The 21,664-nt window shown below is 49.3% G+C and overlaps 1 non-coding gene across 1 annotated transcript; it reads left to right on the forward strand.

Moving 5' to 3' along the window:
• Positions 1-5,889: 5,889 nt before the first annotated feature.
• On the forward strand, positions 5,890-5,962 carry TRNAR-UCG. The gene has a single exon. It is a non-coding gene; the product is annotated as a tRNA-Arg (tRNA).
• Positions 5,963-21,664: the final 15,702 nt, after the last annotated feature.

Here is a 21,664-nt window from a genome sequence, read left to right on the forward strand (position 1 = left end):
CACTTAGTCCATGGATCCGGACCCGCTCGTTGTGTGGACAGATAGCGTAGATATGTTCTAAACCCAAGGCGAGAGGGCATAGGATTAAAAGTGCCGCACTGGGAGCGAGTTGGGGGGCGAGAAGGGGGGCTCTTTGTTTCCTACACAATACCTCACCAGGAGTGGTGGCAAGAACATAACAAATGTCATGATGACTAGAATTAGCAATGGAAAACGGCCTGAAAAACCGCCTTCTGTGCTCCTCTCTCCGGCCGCCAGTCCCGCCGCGGGGCACCACGGGAGTGGTAGTTCAGTAGGCTGAGGCGACCGTTGTCCTGAGCGAGCGTCAGACTACAGCTCCCAGAAGTCTTTGTGCTCCGAGTCGCAACGGCCCAGCCCGCACATTCTGCTCCTCTGCCGCTAACCTCCTCACTGTGCCTCATTCTCTCCTGTCCCGCCGTCGACCCCTGGTCCTCGTCGTTACTCTGGCCTGGAATGCCCTCCCTCCTCACATCCGACAGACAGCTTGGGTAAAATGCCCAAACACAATATGTAGAGCCGCTCAGTGTCTTGACGCTTGCCTGTGTGGGATACTCTCCCGGTAGGGAATAGGATTAAAGAAGTCTGATTCTGAGCGGCATTGGGGTCTCCTTCATCTCTATGTGACACCACACGGGGACCGGTAACAGGTACTTAACAAATACCATAATTACTATCAATATGAATGGGTGTACACCCTAAACATCTGCTTCCTGTTGTTTCTGCGCTCTGCAAAATGGCCTTGGCCGAGGGGCATGGCTCTGTCGAGAACCAGCATCACACTACAAATCCCAGAAGTCTTTGTGCTCAGAGCGGCCAGACCACTTTCTTTACCTTCGCGACAGTGTGAGACTTGTGGCGGGCCCTACAGCGGGGCATGACGGGATTTGTACTTATGTAGGCGGATTTGAACGCTGTCTAGAACGAGCATCACACTACAAATCCCAGAGGTCTCTGTGCCCAGAGCTGTCATGCCCTATCCCTCTCCTCGCTGCTGGGGATGACATGTCCTCGGTCTCCTCCGCGGGGCATGATGGAAGTGGTAGTTCGGTAAATGGAGGTGAACGCTGTCTAAAACGCTGTCACACTACAACTCTCAGAAGTCTTTGTCCCATCAGTCACGAAGCCACTCAACATCACCTCGCGAAAGGGCCTGATTGGCATGTGTCTGTGACTGGTCTCGATTATATATGAACCCTACGGATAGGGCAGGAAATAATGAAGTTCCGCACTTGTGGGAGAATCTTTGGAATAGACAAGACCATCTGCATTGCTCCGTAGGCAGAGGTGAATGTCGTCTAGAAGCAGCATCACACTAAAAATTCCAGAAGTCTTCTTGCCCTGACCAGCCTTGACACACTCCCTCTCCTCCCGAAAGGGCTTGATATGGTGGCGGGCCCCACCGAGGGCCATGACTGGAGTGGTAGTTCGCTAGGCGGAGGTGAACCCTGTCTAGAATGAGCATCACACTAAAACTACCAGAAGTTTCTGTCCCATCAGCCGCCAAGTCACTCGTCCTCACTTCACAACAAGGTCAGATTGTGTTGGGTCGGTGACTTGGCTAGACTATATAGAAACCCTACGGATAGGGCGGGGACCGATGAGTGTTCGCTCTTGCGGGAGCACCTTTGTAAGAGACAAGGTTATCTGCATTTGACAGCTCGGAGTTGGCTCATTCAAATGCAGTGATGTATTATAACCCATCTCGGGTAAGATGCCCGAACAGAGTATGTGGAGCTGCTCAAGTTTCTTGACGCTTGTTTGTGAGGTATACTGTCCTGGGAGGGAATGGGATTAAAGAAGTCTGATTCCGAGTGAGGGTTCCCCTTGTTGTTATTTTGACACCTCACAGGAAGTGGTAACAGGTACTTAACAAATCCCATAATTATTATCAATATACATTGAAATACGCCCTGAACATCTGCTTCCTGAGCTTTCCGCACTCCACAAAATGGTCGTGTCTGCCCCGTGGGGCATGACGATGGTTATAGTTCGGTAGGCCGTTGTGAAAGATTTCTAGAACGAACATCACACTACAACTCCCTTTGTACCTCAAGCTGCCACACACTCTCCCACTCTTCGCGTCTGGGCCTGACATGTATGCGGGCCCCTCCAAGGGGCATGACGTTAGTTCTAGTTAGGTATTCGAAGATCAACGTTGTCTAGAGCGAGTCTCGCATTAAAACTCCCAGAAGTCCTTGTGCCCCGAGCCACCATGCCACCCTCACATTCCTCAAAACAGGGCCAGACATGGCGGCAGGCCCCGCCGAGGGGCATGACATGAGTGCTAGTTCGGTAGACGGGTTTGAATGCAGTCTAGAAAGACCATCACACTACAACTCCCAGAATTGTTAGTCCCATCAACCGCCAATCCACTCATCCTCACCTCGCGACAAGGCCTGATTGGCTTGTATCGGTGACTGGGCTAGACTACATGGGAACCTTACGGGAATGGCGGGGACCATTGAGGATTCTGTCTTGTGGGAGCACCTTTGTGACACAAGGTCATCTGCATTTGACAGCACACTAAAAATCCCCGAGGTCTTTGTGCCCCGAGCCGCCATAACACAGTCCCTCTCCTCCCGAAAGGACCTCCCATAGAAGGGGCTCCCCAGAGGAACATAATGTACTTTGTGAGACAAGGTCATCTACATTTGACAGCTTGGACGGGGCTCATTCAAATGCAATGATGTTTTATAACCAACCTCTTATAAGATTCCCGAACACTGCAGGTAGATCCGCTCAGTGCCTTAACACTTGATTTTGTTGTAAACTTTCCCAGGTGGGAATTGGATTAAAGAAGCCTGATTCTAAGCGAGGTTGGGGTCTCCTTGTTTTCACCTCAAAGGGAATGGTAACAGGTATGTAACTAGTATCATAGTTACTAGCAATATGAATGGGAATACGCCCTGAACATCTACTTCCTGGGCTATCTGCTCTCTGACAAATGACCGCGGCCCCCCCCACAGGAAAAGATGGGAGTTGTAGTTCACTAGGCGGAGGTGAACGCTGTCTAGAACGGGCATCACACTCCAATTCCCAGAATTCTTTGTCCCATCAGCCGCCAAGCCACTCTTCCTCACCTGGCGACAAGGCCTGAGTGGGACACCTTGGGGAGGGACAAGGCAGTCTGCAATTGACAGGTTGGAGAGGGCTCATTCAAATGCCAGTATGTGTACTAAAACTGCTCTGGCAATGTACCTAAACCAAGTATGTGGAGCCACCAAGTGTCCTTAGATTTACTGGTGTGGTAAACACTCTCAGTAGGGAATGGGAGTAAAGGATCCCGATTCTGAACGATGCTGGGATCCGTGTGCTTTCTTTGCGACATGCACACGGGGAGTGGTAACAGGTACTTAACAAATACCATACTTACTAAGGAACATGGCTGAGTGGAAAGAGCCTGGGCTTTGGAGTCATAGGTCATGGGTTCAAATTCCTGCTCTGGTAATTGTCAGCTATGTGACTTTGGGCAAGTCACTTAAATTCTCTGTGCCTCAGTTACCTCAACTCTAAAATGGGGATTAAGACTGGGAGCCCCCTGTGGGGCAACCAGATCCCCTTCTGTTCTCGATCTACACTCACTCCCTTGGTAACCTCATTTGCTCCCACGGCTTCAACTATCATCTCTACGCTGATGACACCCAGATCTACATCTCTGCCCCTGCTCTCTCCCCCTCCATCCGGGCTCGCATCTCGTCCTGCCTTCAGGACATCTCCATCTGGATGTCTGCCTGCCACCTAAAACTCAACATGTCCAAGACTGAACTCCTTGTCTTCCCTCACAAACCCTGCCCTCTCCCTGACTTTCCCATCACTGTTGACGGCACTACCGTCCTTCCCGTCTCACAAGCCCGCAACCTTGATGTCATCCTCGACTCCGCTCTCTCATTCACCCCTCACATCCAAGCCGTCACCAAAACCTGCTGGTCTCAGCTCCGCAACATTGCCAAGATCCGCCCTTTCCTCTCCATCCAAACCGCTACCCTGCCCGTTCAAGCTCTCATCCTATCCCGTCTGGACTACTGCATCGGCCTTCTCTCTGATCTCCCATCCTCGTGTCTCTCCCCACTTCAATCCATACTTCATGCTGCTGCTCGGATTGTCTTTGTCCAGAAACGCTCTGGGCATGTTACTCCCCTCCTCAAAAATCTCCAGTGGCTACCAATCAATCTGTGCCTCAGGCAGAAACTCCTCACCCTCGGCTTCAAGGCTGTCCATCACCTCGCCCCCTCCTACCTCACCTCCCTTCTCTCCTTCTACAACCCAGCCCGCACCCTCCGCTCCTCCGCCGCTAATCTCCTCACAGTACCTCGTTCTCTCCTGTCCCGCCGTCGGACCCCGGCCCACGTCATCCCCCGGGCCTGGAATGCCCTCCCTCTGCCCATCCACCAAGCTAGCTCTCTTCCTCCTTTCAAGGACCTACTGAGAGCTCACCTCCTCCAGGAGGCCTTCCCAGACTGAACCCCCTCCTTTCTCTCCCCCTCTCCATCCCCCCATCTTACCTCCTTCCCTTCCCCACAGCAGCTGTATATATGTATATATGTTTGTACATATTCATTAGTCTTTTTATTTATTTATTTTAATTGCACTTAGCTATTGTATTTATTTTATTTTGTTAATATCTTTGGTTTTGTTCTCTGTCTTCCCCTTTTAGACTGTGAGCCCATTGTTGGGTAGGGACTGTCTCTGTATGTTGCCAACGTCTACTTCCCAAGCGCTTAGTACAGTGCTCTGCACACAGTAAACGCTCAATAAATACGATTGATTGATTGATTCTAACCTCCCCAGCGCTTAGAACAGTGCTTTGCACATAGTAAGCGAGCAATGAATGCCATTATTATTATTATTATTAGTAGTAGTATCAGTAGAAAATCGAAAACCACCTGAATGTCTACTTCTTGCGCCTTCCGTGCTCCACAAAATGGCCACGGACCCCCGCGGGGAATGTCTACTTCCCGCATCTTCCGCGCTCCACAAAATGGCCACAGCTCCCCCGCGGGGCATGACGGGAATGGTAGTTCCTTTAAGCGGTGGTAAAGGCTATCTATACCGAGCATCACACTACAATTCCCGTAAATCTTTATTCCCCGAGCTGCCTTCAAATCCTTACTGTCCTCACGACAGAGCTAGAAATGGCGGCGGGCCCTGCCGAGGGGCGTTACGGAAATTGTAGTTCTGTAGGCGAAGGGGAACCTGTCTAGAACCAGCATCACACTAAAAATCCCGGAGGTCTTTGTGCCCCGAGCCGCCAGTCCCTCTCCTCCCGAAAGGACCTCCCATAGGAGGGGCTCCCCAGAGGAACATAATGGGAGTAGTAGTTTAGTAGACGGTGGTGAGCACTTTCTAGAACAAGTATCACACTACATGTCCCAGAAATCCTTGTGTCCTGAGCCAGCGTACATATCTCCCTCTCCTTGCAACAGGGCCACACATGGCGGAGGGCCATGCCGAGGGGCACGACGGGAGTGGTAGTTTGCTAGGAGGGCGTAAACGCTGTATAAAATGAGCATTACACGACAATTCCCAATTAGTTCATCTCCGAAATGGAGATTAAGATTGTGAGTCCCAGATGGGACAGAGACTGTGTCCAACCCGATTAACGCCTATCCACCCAGGAATTAGTATAGTACCTGTCACGTAGTAAGCCTTTAACAAACAGCATGATTATTTTTATTGTTATATGAAATGTACTGTAGTTCATCATTCCTCATTCAATCTATCAATCATATTTATTGAGCGCTTACTGTGTGTGTAGCACTGTACTAAGCGCTTGGGAAGTACAAGTTGGCAACATATAGAGACAGTCCCTACCCAACAGTGGGCTCACACCTCATCTTCTTGTGCTTCAAAGACAAAGCCTACCAGATCGACCACGTGGCCTAATGGAAAAGGTTTCTGACTTCGGATCAGAAGACTGAGGGTTCGAATCCCTTCGTGGTTAATGTTTCTTTATCTTTCGCAGAACATTACCTGCTCCAAATTGAACACAACTTAGGGGTTGATTTCCTGTCCAGAGGTCTCTGTTCTAAGTGGGAAATGGCCCCACGGATCAATATTCTAACCTTTGGTCAGTTGACATGAACTACGCTCTCTAGAACCTTACAATATAACGGATGAAGCAGTCCAAAATTGCAGGCAGGAATAGGGACAAGATCACGGAATATAAATCCCCTGAAGGAAGGGCAGATTTCTCGCCCTTTTCTTCACTTTTCCTAAGCCCTTATAGTTCTTAACCTTGGGGGACACAAGAACGGAGTGGTGGAGAAAGGAATGAAGAAGATGCAAAATGTGTGAAACTCTGGCAAACCATGTTTTCTGACTTAGTGAAAAGAGTACGGGCTTGGGACTCAGGGATCGTGGATTCTAATCCAGGCTCCGCCACTTGCCAGCTCTGCGACTTTGGTCTAGTCACTTCACTTCTCTGTGCCCAGTTACCTCATCTGTGAAATGGCGGTGTAGACTGTGAGCCCCACGTGGGTCAACCTGATGACCTTGTACCGTCAACGTGATGGCCTTGTACCTACCCTAGAGTTTCGAACGTTGTTTGGCGTAACAAATACCATCATTATTATATAATCAAGGCAGACTCGGTCCCTGCTTCACACGGAGCACACAGTCTAAATAGAAAGGTGAAGAGATATTTTTAATGGCATTTTTGAGGTGCCTACTACTGCCAGGCACTGGACTAAATTCTAATCCTGACTCTACCCCTTGTCTGCTGTGTGATCCTGGGCCAGTCACTTCACTTCTCTGAGTCACTTACCTCATCTGTAAAATGGGGATTAAGACCGTGAGCCCCATGGGAGACAGCGTTCATTAAATCGGATTTATTGAGCGCTTACTGTGTGAAGAACACTGGACTAAACCCGTGGAAAATACAATTCAGCAACAGAGACAGTCCCTGCCCACAGGGATTGTGCCCAACCCGAATATCTTGTGTTAACCCCAGCACGTAGAACAGCGCCTGACACATAATGATGATGATGGTAATCATAATAATGGTATTTTAAGCGCTTACTATGTTCCAAGCACTGTTCTAAGCGGTGGGGTAGATACAAGGTCATCAGGGTGCCTACGTGGGGCTCACAGTCTTAATCCCCATTATTCAGATGAGGTAACTGAGGCACGGAGAAGTTAAGTGACTTGCCCAAAGTCACACATCTGACAAGTGGAAGAGCCAGGATTAGAACGCTTAGCAAATACCACAATGATCATTATTATCATTATTATTATTATTGTTATTGTCTGTACCTTGGGATACCGCCCACAGCACTGTTGTCCACATCCATAATTTACTTTGTCTGTCACCCCCATAGCCTGCCAGCTTCTGGTGGGCAGAGAATGTGTCTAATAACTCTGTTGTATTGGACTCTCCCGAGAACCAAGTACAGTGCTCTGCAAATGATAAGCGCTCAATATGCGTCATTGATTTCTTGATTGACCTTGGGCAAGTTATTTCGCTTCTCTGGGTCTCAATTTCCTCATCCGTAAAATGGGGATTAAGACTGACAAGGAAGAACCTGGGTTCTAATCCCGGCTCTGCCAAAGTACCCTCATCTGTAAAATGGGGCTGAATACTGTGAACCCCATAGGGGAGAGGGACCGCATCCAATTCATTCATTCAATCGTATTTATTGAGTGCTCACTGTGTGCAGAGCACTATACTAAGCCCTTGGGAAGTACAACTCGATTACCTTGCGTCTACCCCAGCACTTAGTTCAGCACCTGGCACATAGGAAGCCCTTTAACAAGTGACAGGAGAAGCTTACTCGGTGCAGAGCACTACAGTAAGTGCTGAGAAAGAGTATCTAAGTGGGACGTAGATGCAATCCTCCCTCTAGACCGAAAGCTCGTTGTGGGGAGGGTGTGTCTGTTTATTGTTCTATGATACTCTCCCAAGCTCTTAGCATAGTGCTCTGCACACAGTAAGCGCTCAATAAATATGATTGACTGACTCACAGTGCTGGTCCCTGGAAGGACTACTAGTTTCCTCTACTCGTTTCCTTTAGACTGTCACCTCGTTGTGGGCAGGGAATGTGTCTATTTTATTTCCCTCTCCCAAGCACTTAGTACAGTGCTCTTCACACAGCAAGCTCTCAATGAATACAGCCAACTGACTAGCTCTCTGATTGACTGTTTCAGAGTCTCTTGACTGTGAACTCCTGGTGTCTGTTCTATTGTTCTCTCCCAACCAGTGGGTCCAGTGCTGAGCACACCGGCTCTGCCACTTGTCTGCTGTGTGACCTTGGGCAACTCATTTTACTTCTCTAGACCTCGGTTCCCTCATCTGGAAAATGGGGATTGAGATCGTGAGCCCCACGTGGGGCGGGAACAGTGTCCCACCGATTTATTGGTGTCCACCCCAGCGTTTAGCCCAGTGCCCGGCCCTTAGTAATGAACAAATACAACAGTTATTAGAAAGCGCTCAATAAATCCGATTGAGTGATCGAGTCTTGCGTTTTCACCCACAAGCTCCTGGGGGTTCGGCCTCCCCCGAGTCCTCTCTCCCCCAGGACCCTCGGCCAAGCCAGCTCCCGACGATGGAGACCTTCCACCGTGGAAGGACTACCTGGGCCTGGCCCGAGTGGTCGAAGCCTTCCAGAAGGAGCCGGACCTCCGGGATGGCCGGCTCGAGGTGGCCACGTCGGGGGAGAGGGTTCTCCCGCGGCCCCTCCTGCCCCTTCTGCAGATTCAACGTCGAGGCGCGGCACATTCATTTGTCGCACAACCTGAAGGACGCCGAGGTCCGGGCGGTCTGCCCCATTCTCCGCAGCCAAATCTGACCCCAGTGCAGAGTCTCCCAAGACACAGCTCACATCAGGCGCTTCTGCCCCAGAGCAGGAACGGCTACAAATCCGTCTACAACTACGGGCCGCGGAACTCAGATTCGTAGGCGACCCCCGGGCCCAACCGACCCAGGTCCCGGTTGGGGGAACGGCTCCCCTGGGTCCGTCTCCACCCCGGCGGACCGCTAACTTCCACAGCCGTCGTGTTCCCGGCTCTTGCGTTGGCCAGGGAAAGTTTCGGGTTCAACGTAGGCAGGCTGGTCCAAGCATTGTGACCATATTATTAATGCTATTAATAGTGTTATTAAGGGTGTTATTGATGAATGGTGTTATTAGGGAAGGAAAATTTCCATAGTATCTATATCTATCTATCTATCTATCTATCTATCTATCTATCTATCTATCTATCTATCTATATTTGTCTATCTCTTTATAGAGATAGCTACATCTGAGATTCTGACATATTTATAGTTATCGGATAAATATTTTTCTAGATCTATAGCTCTTTATCTATAGATATATATTTATATTTATATATTTAGATATAGATTTATAGATCGTTATCTATAGCTATCTACAGATATATACCTACATCGGAGATTCCAATATATCTATAGATATCTGATATATCAATATCTAGATATACAGATATAGACACATATCTCTGTGTACATATATCTCGATTTAGATGGATCTAGATATTCGAGATATTCTTTATATAGATATACAGGTAGATATAGATATATCGGATATCTATAGATATATCTATATAGAGCGGAGAATCTCGAATTCATTGTAAATGGGAGGCTGGTCCAAGCATAGAGAAATTCCACTTTCTCCAGGAACATTTATATTAATGAAAAAAAATTTCCATAGTATCTATATCTGCCAGCTACCTACAGATATATCTATATCTGGGATTCCGATATATCTATAGATAGCCGATGTATCTATAGCTAGATGTATAGGTCTAAATATAGACCTATGAGATATTTATAGCTATATTTATAGATAGAGGAGAGTCTCAAATTTAACAAAAACGGGAGGCTCGGACAAGCAGAGCGAAATGCCACTTCATCTGGAAACAATGATATAAATGAAAGAAAATTTCCATAGCATCTACATCTCTCTGTCTGTCAATCTACCTATCGTTAGATCTATCTATATCCGAGATTCCGATATATCTATAGATATTCAATGTTTATAGCTATACCTATAAATAGAGAGAGGAGAATCTCGGATTCAGCATAAACAGGAGTCAGGTCCAAGCAGTGCGAGCAATGAATGAAAATTTCCATAGTGCCTATCTGTCTGACCGTCTACCTGTTTGTCTATCTATAGATACATCTATATCCGAGATTCCAATACATCTATAGATAGCAGATATATCTATATTTAGATATCTATCTAGATATCTAGCTATAGATAGATAGAGGAGAATATCGGATTCAAATAAAACAGGAGGCTGGCCTAAGCAGCACAAAATACCACATTTATCCGGAAATAACATCATCAATGAAGGAAAATGTCCAAGGTATCTATATAGGCATTATATAAAATTTCCTTAATTAATTAATTACAGATAGATGAATAGATAGATAGATAGATAGATAGATAGATAGATAAAAACAATCCCCGACTCCGCTCTCTCATTCACCCCAAACATCCAATCTGTCACAAACCCTGGCGGTCTCACCTCCACAACATTGCCAAGATCTGCTCCTTCCTCTCCATCCAAACCGCTACCTTGCTGGTTCAACCTCTCATCCTATCCAGACAGGATTGTTGCATCAGACTCCTCTCTGATCTTCCATCCTCCTGTCTCTCCTCACTTTAGTCTATACTTCACTCGCTCAGATTATCTTTGTACAGAAACGCTCTGGGCACGTCAACCCCTCCTCAAAAATCTCCAGTGGTTGCCTGTCCACCTACTAATCAAGCAAAAACTCCTCACTCTCGGCTTCAAGGCTCTCCATCACCTTGCCCCCTCCTACCTCACCTCCCTTCTCTCCTTCTACAGCCCAGCCCGCACCCTCCACTCATCTGCCACTAACCTCCTCACTGGGCCTAGTTCTCGCCTGTCCCGCTGTCGACCCCCGGCCAGCGTCCTTTCCCTGGACTGGAATGCCCTCCCTCCACGCCAAACTAGCTCTCTTCCTCCCTTCAAAGCCCGACTGAGAGCTGACCTTTTCCAAGAGGTCTTTCCAGACTGAGCCCCATTTTCCCTCTCCTCCTCTCCATCCCCCCTCTGCCCTATCTCCTTCTCTTCCCCACAACACTTGAATATATTTATACAGATTTATTAATCTATTGATTTTACTTGTACATATTTACTACTCTATTTTGTTAATGATTCATTCATTCATTCATTCAATCAATCGTATTTATTGAGCGCTTACTGTGTGCAGAGCATTGTACGAAGCGCTTGGGAAGTGCAAGGTGGCAACATATAGAGACGGTCCCTACCCAACAGTGGGCTCACAGTCTAGAAGGGGGGAGACAGACAACAAAACAAAACCTATTAACAAAATAAAATAAATAGAATAGTAAATCTGTACAAGTAAAATGAATAGAGTAATAAATATGTACAAACATATACACAGGTGCTTTGGGGAGGGGAAGGAGGTAAGGTGGGAGGAGGGGGGAAGGAAGGAAGGGGCTCAGTCTGGAAAGGCCTCCTGGAGGAGATGAGCTCTCAGTAGGGATTTGAAGGAAGGAAGAGAGCTAGATTAGCGGATGTGTGGAAGGAGGGCATTCCAGGCAAGGGGGAGGACGTAGGTCAGTGGTCGACGGAGGGACAGGCGAGAACGAGGTACAGTGAGTAGGTTAGCGACAGAGGAGCAGAGGGTGAGGGCTGGGCTGTAGAAAGAGAGACGGGAGGTGAGGCAGGAGGGGGTGATATGATGCATAGCCTAGAAGCCGAGAGTGAGGAGTTTTTGCTTGATGCATAGATTGAATGCCAACCACTGGAGATTTTTGAGGAGAGGAGTAACATGCCCAGAGCGTTTCTGCACAAAGATGATCCGGGCAGCAGTATGAAGTATAGACTGAAGCGGGGAGAGACAGGAGGATGGGAGATCAGAGAGGAGGCTGATACAGCAATCCAGTCGGGATAAGATGAGAGATTGAACCAGCAAGGTAGAGGTTTGGATGGAGAGGAAAGGGCGGATCTTGGCGATGTTGTGGAGGTGAGACCGGCAGGTTTTGGTGATGGATTGGTTGTGAGGGGTGAACGAGAGAGTGGAGTCGAGGATGACACGAGGGTTGCGGGCTTGTGAGAAGGGAAGGATGGTAGTGCCGTCTGCAGTGACAGGAAAGTCAGGGAGAGGGAAGGGTTTGGGAGGGAAGATAAGGAGCTCAATATCGGACATATTGAGTTTTAGTTGGCGGGCAGACATCCAGATGGAGATATCTTGAAGGCAGGAGAAGACATGAGCCTGAAGGGAGGGAGAGAGAGTAGGAGAAGAGATGTAGATTTGGGTGTCGTCTTCTTAGAGATTATAGTGGAAGCCCTGGGAGTGAATGAGTTCACCCAGGCAGTGAGTGTAGATAAAGAACAGAAGAGGACCAAGAACTGACCCTTCAGGAACCCCTACAGTAAGGGGATGGGAGGGGGAGGAGAGGCCCGCAAAGGAGACTGAGAACGAACGGCCAGAGAGATAAGAGAAGAACCAGGAGAGGACAGAGTCTGTGAAGCCAAGGTTGGATAGCTTGTTGAGGAGAACGGGGTGGTCCACGTATCGAAGGCAGCTGAGAGGTCGAGGAGGATTAGGATAGAGTAGGAGTCATTGGATTTGGCAAGAAGGAGGTTATTGGTGACCTTTGAGAGGGCAGTTTCGGTGGAGGTAGGGGATGGAAGCTAGATTGGAGGGAGTCAAGGAGAAAGTTGGCGTTGAGGAATTCGAGGCAGCGGATGTAGAAGACTAGTTCTGGGAGTTTGGAAAGGAATGGTAGGAGGGAGATAGGGCGATAATTAGAAGGGGAGATGGGTTGAAAGAGGGCTTTTTTAGGATAGGGGAGACATGGCCATGTTTGAAAGCAGAGGGGAATGAACCAGTGGAGAGTGAGCGGTTGAAGATGGAAGTTAAGGTGGGGAGGAGGGACCGAGCGAGAGATTTCATAAGATGAGAGGGAATGGGGTCAGAAGCAGAGGTGGACGGAATAGCACTTGAGAGGAGGGAGGAGATCTCCTCTGAGGATATTGCTGAGAAGTATGGGAGAGTTGCAGAGAGGGTTGAGAGCCGGGGGGTTGGAGAAGGGGGAGGAGTGACTTTGGGGAGCTCAGACCTGATGGATTTAATTTTATTAATGAAGTAGGAGGCCAGATCTTTGCGGGCGAGGGAAGGAGGAGGGGGAAGAACAGGGAGCCTGAGAATGGAGTTAAATGTACGGAAGAGCTGACGGGGATGATGGGCATAGGTGTCAATAAGGGAGGAGAAATAGTTTTGTCTGGCAGAGGAGAGGGCAGAGTTAAGGCAGGAAAGGATAAAGCTGAAGTGAACGGGTTTGGATTGGTGTTTAGACTTTCGGCAGCATTATTTAGATTTCCGTCAGCAGCGTTCAGCAGCTCGAGGACAAGAGCGAAGGAGGCAGACAGTGGCAGCGATCCAGAGCTGTGGGTTAGTGGTATGAGTGCGGCGAAGGGAAAGGGGATCGAGGGAGTCGAGCAGAGTAGAGAGGGTAGAGCTGAGAGCAGTAATCTGATCATCAAGATTGGGTAGAGAGGATAGGGAGGCTAGGTGGTGTGTGATGCGCTGAGAGAGATGGATGCGGTCGAGACAGAGGAGGTCTCTGTGGGGTAATAATATAGATTTACAGAGGGAAGGAGTATGAGGGAGGAGGCAGGTGAGAAGGTTATGATCAGAGAGAGGGATTTCAGAGTTGGTGAGGGTGGCGATAGTACAGCGGTAGCCGATGATGAGGTCGGGGGGGGGGTGATCAAGTTAGTGAGTGGGCGAGGTGTGGTGGAGCAGGAGGAGAGATAGAAGGCGGACGGCAGAGGTGTCACCAGGGATATCCATGTGGATGGTGAAGTCTCCGAGGATCAGAATGGGCATGGAAAAGGAGAGAAGAAAGGTGAGGGAGGGGTCAAAATCTTTAAAGAAGTTGGAGGTGAGGCCTGGGGGGGGGCAGTAGATGACTGCTACAAGAATCTGGAGGAGGTGGTAGAGGCGAACAATGTGGGCTTTAAAGGAAGGGAAGGAAAGGAAAAGGGGAGGAGGGATAGTGCGAAAGCGACATGGGGGCGAGAAGGGAGCCAACACCTCTTCCTTTTCCGGTGAGCCTGGGGGAGTGGGAAAATAAAAGGCCTCCGCTGGAAAGAGCTGCAGAAGAGACCCTGTCTTCCGGAGACGGGCATGTTTCAGTTAGGGCGAGGAGGAGTAGAGAGCTGGAAAGGAATAGGTCCAGGATGAAAGGGAGCTTACCTATAACGGAGCGGGGGTTCCAGAGGCCACACCTGGCAGCTGCTGGGGAGGGAGGGGATGGAGGGGGACGTCTGCGAGTGGTGGGGAGGGTTTGGATTGAGATGAGTTGGCGGGGGCCTGGGCGGGGAGAGTGGGAAGAGGGGTGGTGATGAGAAAGGAGAACTGGGATGGTGTGGGGGCGGGGAGGAGGGGAAGGAGGGGGCTGGGAGGGAGGAGTTGAGGGTTGGCACTGGTACAGAGGGATCCTGGGCAGGGGGGTGAGGGGAGGGTTGTTGGGGGGTAAAGGGAGGGAAAAAGCTGGGTGGGAGAAGGGAAAGGGAAGGTGAGGAATGGGAATGGCAGTTGGGAGAAAGGGAGTTGATAGTTCATGGTGAGGTCAGCAAGGTAAGTGACAGCACAGCGGGAGGTTAACAACTGAAATACAGAAGCAATAACACAGTAGCAATGATATAACTAGGTGATGGCATCACCGAGGGCAGGTAACAACATGCTATGGCAATAATAAAATAGGCAGGTGATGATGTCATAGACAGCAGATAACTACTATGTGATGGCAAAAAATAAGCAGATGATGACATCGCTGACAGCAGTTAACAATTAACGTACGGTGGCAGTAAATTAAGCAGGTGATGACATCATTGAGAGACGTTAGCAATTAACATTCGATGGGAATAATAAAATAAGCAGGCGATGACATCACAGAGAGCAGTTAACAGTTCAAATGCAGAAGCGACCATGAATTGTGCATAGGTCAGTCAAATCAGGTCAAAGAGATTAATGTCAACCAGAATCTATGTGTATAGCTATGATTCTATTTATTCTGGCGATTTTGACACCTGTCTACATGTTTTGTTTTTTGGTCTGTCTCCCCCTTCTTGACTGTGAGCCCGTTGTTGGGTAAGGACCGCCTCTATATGTTCCCGACATGTACTTCCCAAGCGCTTAGTACAGTGCCCTGCACACAGCAAGCACTCAATAAATATGACCGACTGACTGAGCAACTTATCAGCTGCCTCAGGCCTGGAGGCCGGAGTGGGAAGAGGCCAGGGGCTTGTAGTGTGTAGAAGAGAGAGTTAATAATAATTGACAGAAAAAAAATAAAAATAATAAAAATAATATATATATATATATATATATATATATATATATATATATATATATATATATATATATATATGTATGTATATCCAGTGTACAGCTTTAGGAAAATAAGGCCGTACCTCCTCTAGTCATTAGTTGGTTTTTAGTTTTGTTTGTTTAGTCAGAAGAGCATTTTCGAGCTGTACTACAAAGCACTTCATGATATTACCAAGCCCATGTCTCTCGGCCTAAATGTAGAGGAATGTTTTGAGTGTTTTGCCATTGAAAGCACCGTGGGTGAGCTCTACTCCCCAGGGCAATCAGAACTCGCAAAGGAAAGTGTCCCGCGGCAACTTTGATCCGGAATCTCTCCCGCTGGGATTTTCTTGGACGTTTCGTCAATCACTGTGTTTTCGTTTTCTGTTTTCGATTGTCAGGAGCTGTCAACATACATTTATAGAAACCGTGAACAGCTGACTGCGCGGAGGAGACTTAATTATCAGCGATCGCTACCTTCTGTTCATCTAACGGGTATTTGAAAGGTGCGGTATTAACTGGGGAGAAAATTATTTGTGTCCCTCAGTTAATTAATACTGATTATTAGGGTCGGTGAGCAGCACTTATTATGTTCCCAGCCCCGGGGTAATACAGGAATAATAATGACTGTGGTACTTGTTAAGTCTTTCCATAAGAATGTGAGCCTCATCTGGGACAGGGACTGTGTCAACCAGACTAACTTTTATCTCTAGTGCTTAGAACATTGCGATTGCACATATTAAGCGCTTAGCAAATACCAACACTATTAACCCCAGCGATTAGAACAGTGCTTGGCACATAGTGAACGCTTAACAAGTACCATAGTCGTTATAATTCTCCATCATCATAGCCCAGGGTTTAGAGCCCAGAGCCTCATGGGTAATGGACAATGCCACTGACCCCTGAAAGGTCACAAGAACCCTCAGTCAGTCCCCAAAGCCCCAAGACCCACAGGGAAGCAGGGGGAGGGAAGAGCCCAGGGGTTTGGAGGGGGAAGAAGAGGGAGTTAATAATAATTCATGGTATTCATTGGTTGGCAGCGTGGCCTATTGGATAGAGCACAGGCCTGGGAATCAGAACGACCGACGTTCAAATCCCGGCTCCGTCACTTTCTGCTGTGTAATCTTGGGCAAGTCACTTCACATCTCTGAGCCCGAGTTACCTCGTCTGGAAAATGGAGATTAAGACTGTGAGCCCCATTTGGGACAGGGACTGCGTCCAATCTGATTGCTTTGTCTCTACCCCAGTGCTTAGAACGGTTCCCGGCACACAGGAAGTGCTTACCAAATGCCATAAAAGTCCTGACTGTGCCCAGTATTGTACTAAGCACTCGGGTAGGTGATAATAATGATTATAGTTTTAACAATAGCAATGATGACATCTGTTAAGCACTTACTATGTGCCAAGCACTGTCCTAAGCGCTGGGGTAGATACAAGGTGATCAGGTTGTCCCACGTGGGGCTCACCGTCTTCATCCTCATTTTCCAGATGAGGTAACTAAGGCACAGAGAAGTGAAGCGACTGACCCAAAGTCAAACAGCTGACGAGTGGCGGAGTCGGGATTAGAACCCACGATCTCTGACTCCTAAACCTGTGTTAAGCGCTTACTATATGCCAAGCACTGCACTGAACACCGGGGTAACCATAATATCATCAGGTCCCACAGGGGACAGGCGGTCGAACAGGCGTAGAAATACCCATTTTGCAGATGAGGGAACTGAGGCCCAGAGAAGTTAAGTGATTTGTCCAAGATTGCACAGTAGGCAAGTAGTGGAGCCAGGATTAGAACCTAGGTCCTCTGACTCCCAGGCCAGGGCTCTTTCCACTATGCCACACTACTTCAATCAATCAATCAATCAATCGTATTTATTGAGCGCTTACTATGTGCAGAGCACTGTACTAAGCGCTTGGGAAGTACAAATTGGCATCACATAGAGACAGTCCCTACCCGATAGTGGGCTCACAGTCTAAAAGGGGGAGACAGAGAACAGAACCAAACATACCAACAAAATAAAATAAGTAGGATAGAAATGTACAAGTAAAATAAATAAATACATAAATAAACAGAGTAATAAATATGTACAACCATATATACATATATACAGGTGCTGTGGGGAGGGGAAGGCGGTAAGGCGGGGGGATGGAGAGGGGGACGAGGGGGAGAGGAAAGAAGGGGCTCAATCTGGGAAGGCCTCCTGGAGGAGGTGAGCTCTCAGCAGGGCCTTGAAGGGAGGAAGAGAGCTAGCTTGGCGGATGGGCAGAGGGAGGGCATTCCAGGCCCGGGGGATGACGTGGGCCGGGGGTCGATGGCGGGACAGGCGAGAGCGAGGTACAGTGAGGAGATTAGTGGTGGAGGAGCGGAGGGTGCGGGCTGGGCAGTAGAAGGAGAGAAGGGAGGTGAGGTAGGAGGGGGCGAGGTGATGGAGAGCCTTGAAGCCCAGGGTGAGGAGTTTCTGCCTGATGCGCAGATTGATCGGTAGCCATTGGAGGTTTTTGAGGAGGGGAGTGATATGTCCAGAGCGTTTCTGGACAAAGATAATCCGGGCAGCAGCATGAAGTATGGATTGAAGTGGAGAGAGACACGAGGATGGGAGATCAGAGAGAAGGCTAGTGCAGTAGTCCAGACGGGATAGGATGAGAGCTTGAATTAGCAGGGTAGCGGTTTGGATGGAGAGGAAAGGGCGGATCTTGGCAATGTTGCGGAGCTGAGACCGGCAGGTTTTGGTGACGGCTTGGATGTGAGGGGTGAATGAGAGAGCGGAGTCGAGGATGACACCAAGGTTGCGGGCTTGTGAGACGGGAAGGATGGTAGTGCCGTCAACAGAGATGGGAAAGTCAGGGAGAGGACAAGGTTTGGGAGGGAAGACAAGGAGCTCAGTCTTCGACATGTTGAGCTTTAGGTGGCGGGCGGACATCCAGATGGAGATGTCCTGAAGGCAGGAGGAGATGCGAGCCTGGAGGGAGGGGGAGAGAGCAGGGGCAGAGATGTAGATCTGGGTGTCATCAGCGTAGAGGTGATAGTTGAAGCCGTGGGAGCGAATGAGGTCACCAAGGGAGTGAGTGTAGATTGAGAACAGAAGGGGACCAAGCACTGAACCTTGGGGAACTCCCACAGTAAGAGGATGGGAGGGGGAGGAGGAGCCTGCAAAAGAGACTGAGAAAGAACGACCGGAGAGATAAGAGGAGAACCAGGAGAGGACGGAGTCTGTGAAGCCAAGGTCAGATAACGTGTTGAGGAGAAGGGGGTGGTCCACAGTGTCAAAGGCAGCTGAGAGGTCGAGGAGGATTAGGACAGAGTATGAGCCGTTGGATTTGGCAAGCAGGAGGTCATTGGTGACCTTTGAGAGCGCAGTTTCCGTGGAATGAAGGGGACGGAAGCCAGACTGGAGGGGGTCGAGGAGAGAGTTGTTGTTGAGGAATTCGAGGCAGCGCGTGTAGACAACTCGTTCAAGGAGTTTGGAAAGGAATGGTAGGAGGGATATGGGACGATAACTAGAAGGTGAGGTGGGGTCAAGAGAGGGTTTTTTTTAGGATGGGAGAGACATGGGCATGTTTGAAGGCAGAGGGGAAGGAACCAGTGGAGAGTGAGCGGTTGAAGATGGAAGTTAAGGAGGGGAGAAGGGATGGAGCGAGAGATTTCATAAGATGAGAGGGAATGGGGTCAGAAGCACAGGTGGCCGGAGTAGCACTTGAGAGGAGGGAGGAGAGTTCCTCTGAGGATACCGCTGGGAAGGATGGGAGAGTAGCAGACAGTGTTGAGAGCCGGGGGGTTGGAGAAAGGGGGGAAGAGACTTTGGGGAGGTCGGACCTGATGGATTTAATTTTGTTAATGAAGTAGGAGGCCAGATCGTTGGGGGTGAGGGAAGGAGGAGGGGGAGGAACCGGGGGCCTGAGAAGGGAGTTGAATGTACGGAAGAGTTGGCGGGGGTGATGGGCATGGGTGTCAATAAGGGAGGAGAAATAGTTTTGTCTGGCAGAAGAGAGGGCTGAGTTAAGGCAGGAAAGGATAAACTTGAAGTGAACGAGGTTGGCATGGTGTTTAGACTTTCGCCAGCAGCGTTCGGCAGCTCGAGCATAAGAGCGAAGGAGGCGGACAGTGGCAGTGATCCAGGGCTGTGGGTTAGTGGTGCGAGAGCGGCGAAGGGAAAGGGGAGCGAGCGAGTCTAGCTGAGTAGAAAGGGTAGAGTTGAGAGCAGTAATCTGATCATCAAGACTGGGTAGAGAGGAGAGGGCGGCGAGGTGGGGTGTGAGGCGTTCCGAAAGATGGGTGGGGTCCAGAGAGCGGAGATCTCTGTGAGGGAGTAATACGGATTTACAGGGGAAAGGAGTGTGAGTGAGGAGGCAGGTGAGAAGATTATGATCAGAGAGAGGGATCACAGAGTTGGTGAGGGTGGACACAGTGCAGCGGTAGGAGATGATGAGGTCGAGGGTATGACCAAGTTGGTGAGTGGGTGAGGTGGGGTGGAGGAAGAGGTTGGCAGCGTCAAGGAGAGATAGAAGGCGGGCGGCAGAGGAGTCGTTAGGGATATCCATGTGGATATTGAAGTCTCCAAGGATCAGAGTGGGCATGGAGAAGGAGAGAAGGAATGTGAGGAAGGGGTCAAAGTCGTTAAAGAAGTTGGAAGTGGGGCCCGGAGGGCGGTAGATGACGGCTACAAGAATCTGGAGGGGGTGGTAGAGGCGAATAATGTGGGCTTCAAAGGAGGGGAAGGAAAGGGAAGGGGGAGGAGGGATAGTGCGAAAGCGACATTGGGGGGCGAGAAGGAAACCGACACCTCCTCCTTTTCCAGTGAGTCTGGGGGAGTGGGAGAAGAAGAGGCCTGCACTGCAGAGAGCAGCAGAAGAGACCGTGTCGTCCGACGACAGCCATGTTTCAGTTAGGGCGAGGAGGAGTAGAGAACTGGAAAGGAAAAGGTCCAGGATGAAAGGAATCTTACTTAAAACGGAGCGGGGGTTCCAGAGGCCACACTTGGCATCAGCTGTCGAGGGTGGGGAGGGAGGGGGAAGGGTGCGAGGGGTGGGGAGGGTTTGGATTGGGATGAGTTGGCGGGGGCCTGGGCTGGGAGAGTGGGAAGGGGGGTGGCGATGGGAAAGGAGAACTGGGATGGGGTGGGGGCGGGGAGAAGGGGAGGAGGGGGGTCGGGAGGGAGAAGCAGAGGACCTGCGCTGGTACAGAGGAATCCTTGGTAGGGGTTGAGGGGGAGCGGTCTTGGTGGGTGAGAGGGAGGGAAACAGCTGGGTGGGAGAGGGGAAGGGGAAGGTGAGGAATGGGAATGGCAGTTGGGAGCAAGGGAACTGAAAGTTCATGGTGAGGTCAGCAGGGCGAGTGACAGTACAGTGGGGGGTTAACAATTGAGATGCAGAAGCAATAAAACAGTAGCAATGATAAAAGTAGGCGATGGCATCACAGGGTGTAGTTGAGCAATCAATATGCTATGGCAATAATAGAATTGGCAAACAATGATGCCACAGAGAGCAGATACAAACTATTAAGAGCTGGAGTAGGGTGGGCCAGTTAAGGGGGGTCAGGGAGCAGAGATACCTGGGGAGGGGAGCGAACAGTCAACTTGGTAGGGGTATCACAGGAAAGGGGAAAAATGGTGTCAAAGCTTTGAAAGGTGAGGGGGGCGGTGGACGAGCTGTTTCATCAAATGCTCTCCTCTTCTCCAACTGGTTTCGTTGAGAAACTCTGTTGTCTCGGACTCACCCAAGAGTTTCGTATAGTGCTCTGCACACAGCAACCCGTCAATAATAATAATAATAATAATAATGGCATTTGTTAAGCGCTTACTATGTGCAAAACACTGTTCTAAGTGCTGGGGAGGACACCAGGTGATCAGGTTGTCCCACATGGGGCTCACAGACTTAATCCCATTTTACAGATGAAGTCACTGAAGAACAGAGAAGTTAAGTGACTTGCCCAAAGTCACATAGCCAATAATTGGCGGAGCCTGTATTAGAAGCCATAACCTCTGATTCCCAAGCTCGAGCTCTTTCCCTGAGCCACGTTGCTTCTGTATGAATACCACTGATTTACTGATTGATTGATAGAATGGGCAAACGATCCCCAAATAACAGTTCTTCTGCTAGGTGGCTGTCAAGTATGATTTCCTTCAATCAATTGACCAAGAGTATTCACAGGGTCCCTCGGAGTGCAAAGAAGCATCATGACCTAGTGGAAATATACCAGATCTGGAAGTTGGGAGACCTGAGTTTTAATCCCAGCTCCACATTTGCCTGCGGGGTGACCGTGGAGAAGTCACTTCACTTGTGTTTGCCTCAGTTTGCTCCTCCCTAAAGTGGGGCATGTGTGAA

Source organism: Tachyglossus aculeatus, unplaced genomic scaffold (assembly GCF_015852505.1).
Source record: "Tachyglossus aculeatus isolate mTacAcu1 unplaced genomic scaffold, mTacAcu1.pri SUPER_32, whole genome shotgun sequence".
NCBI lineage: Eukaryota > Metazoa > Chordata > Mammalia > Monotremata > Tachyglossidae > Tachyglossus > Tachyglossus aculeatus.